This window comes from Sapajus apella, unplaced genomic scaffold (assembly GCF_009761245.1).
Source record: "Sapajus apella isolate SASKATOON/1434 unplaced genomic scaffold, GSC_monkey_1.0 scaffold189, whole genome shotgun sequence".
NCBI lineage: Eukaryota > Metazoa > Chordata > Mammalia > Primates > Cebidae > Sapajus > Sapajus apella.
This window is the reverse complement of record NW_022437129.1, coordinates 101,385-104,229: the sequence shown is the minus strand read 5'-3', so window position 1 is coordinate 104,229 and position 2,845 is coordinate 101,385.

Sequence of the window (2,845 nt, the reverse complement as noted above, 5' to 3'; positions counted from 1 at the left end):
TGACCTCAACGGTCAGAAAAGAAGTTGGGGCAGGAGGCAAGGGGTGTCCCTTGCTAAGGAAGTGTTTAGTTAGGACTATGTTGGTAGCAAATAGCAAACGTCAAATGTGATAGAGTGAAAGGAATGTAGATAAAGATAGAGGTGTGCTTCACAGAGTTCAGGCTTCTCAGAGTTCCAGGTCGGGCCTCAAAAGCAAACTACACGCAGAACCAGGATCTCAAAAAGAACCACTCTCCATCTGTACCCCTCTTCGTTCTCTTGCCTGAGATCTTCTACCTGGTGGCAATGGCAGCCCCAGTCTCCAAACCAAATTCTTAAGGCACGGATTCTGATCAACCTAACTTCAGCTTGGTGCTATGCCCTGAACAATCATCGGAAGCCAGGAGTGGGGCTGAGGAAGGCAGAATCATATAACTATGGCTGCCCCAACACAAGCCTGTGGGTGTTTGGAGTCCCCAGATGCAGGGGCCACGTAGGCACTCCAAGAAGTGTTCACCCTAGGTCAGCTTTAGGCTTCATTTGAGTATGGTGGCCGGGAGAGATTTCCAGTTTGCCTCTAAAATCACTGGAAATTGCCAATTTGATTCATGTTCATTGTTCTTAATTTGTCGTGTGTGTGCAGGTGCCTACGTGTCTAAACATGCTAAACTGTTGAAATGTTTCAATACCAGTTAGTAAACAATACCAGTTTAACAGTTCAATACCAGTATAACAGCAACTGCAATGAGAGGTAAAATTAATTACTAATATAGGCTGAATGCAGTGGCTTAGGTCTGTAATCCCAGCTCTTTGGGAGGTCAAGGTGAGTGGATCACCTGAGGTCAAGAGTTCGAGACCAGCCTGGCCAACAGGGCGAAACCCTGTCTCTACTAAAATTACAAAAATTTTAGCATGGTGGCAGGTGCCTGTAATCCCAGCTACTCAGAAGACTAAGGCAGGAAAATCACTTGAACCCAAGAGGCAGAGGTTGCAGTGAGCCAAGATCATATCATTGCACTCCAGCCTGGGTGACAAGAGTGAAACTCCATCTCACAAAGAAAAAAAAAAATAGCCAGTCATGGTGTCTTGTGCCTGTAATCCCAGCTACTTCGAGAGGCTGAGGAAGGAGAATTGCTTAAACCCAGGAGGCAGAGGTGTGGTGAGCCGGCATGGCACCACTGCACTCCAACATAGGTGACAGAATGAGACCTTGTCTCAAAAACAAACAAAAAAAGGAATTACTAATATAAATTGTAATATAAAACTATTTAGTTTATGATCCAGTCCTATAGAAATGTTCTGATGATAAAAGTCCTCCATGCGGGGCGCGGTGGCTCACGCCTGTAATCCCAGCACTGTGGGAGGCCGAGGCGGGTGGATCACGAGGTCAGGAGATCGAGACCATCCTGGTCAACATGGTGAAACCCCGTCTCTACTAAAAATACAAAAAATTAGCTGGGCATGGTGGCGCATGCCTGTAATCCCAGCTACTCAGGAGGCTGAGGCAGGAGAATTGCCTGAACCCAGGAGGCGGAGGTTGCGGTGAGCCAAGATCGCGCCATTGCATTCCAACCTGGGTAACAAGAGCGAAACTCCGTCTCAAAAGAAAAAAGACCTCCTGTGAAAATAAATGTGAGAAATATTCTGCTTGGCAGGGAGGCATTCCAAGATGTAGGAGAATAGCCAGCCAGTTTATTATAATCTTCAAATTACATCATTGCTATTGCTTCTATTTTGGTTCTATTGTTTCTACTTTGATTACAATGCTGATGCTTTGAAATTCTTGTGAATACACTAGTTGGGGTGCAATGCTTTGATATTTATAAACGCAAGAATTTACAACAAAATATGAAAAATAGGCACTAAAAAAGCAATAACAAATTTTGAGAATGTTTTTTAAAGTTTAAAAAAATAATATAGTAACAAATCTGAATAATAAATATAAATATAAGTTTTCTGAAACAATATCAATAATAAAGTTTAGCCTTGGAATTTTCTGATTCAATGCAAAAAAAGAAAAACAGCAGGGAGCATCTTTTTCTTTCTTTCTTTCTTTCTTTTTTTTTGAGACAGAGTCTTGTTCTGTCGCCAGGCTGGAATGCAGTGGCGCCATCTCGGCTCTCTGCAACCTCTGCCTCCTGGGTTCAAGCAATTCTCCATCCTCAGCCTCCCAAGTAGCTGGGACTACAGGCGCACGCTACCACGCCCAGCTAATATTTGTATTTTTAGTGGAGATGGGATTTCACTATATTGGCAAGGATGGGTTCAATCTCTTGACCTCGTGATCTGTCGGCCTCGGCCTCCCAAAGTGCTGGAATTACAGGCGTGAGCCACTGCGCCCGGCCGCATCCTTTTTTTTTTTTTTTTTTTCCTTTTTTTAAAATTTTTATTTATTTTTTTTTAAAAAAAAAAAGAAAGAGAAAGAAAGAAAAAAAAGAATAATAATAATAGTAATAAAATGAAGGAGAGAATGGAAGCATTGCTTTATTGCCTGGGGTAGAATGCAGTCTAAAAATGGGTATTGAAAACCTCTTTTATGCTTAATAATGGAAACAGGAAAAAAAATAAAAAAATAAAAAATGATGAGGGAAGAAAATAACAAACACGCAGTCAACCAATATTTCATTTAAACCTGTGAGTGTGATGTTGTACTGATAAGAGTGTGTATTTTATGTATTTAAAGTGGAGAGTTCTATAAATGTTTATTAAATTTACTTGTTCTGGATCTGAGTTCAAGTCCTGGATATCCTTATTAATTTTCTGTGTCGTTGGTCTGTCTAATATTAATGTTGAAGTCTCCCATTATTATTGTGTGGGACTCTAAGTCTCTTTATAAGTCATTAAGAGCTTGTCTTATGTATCTGGG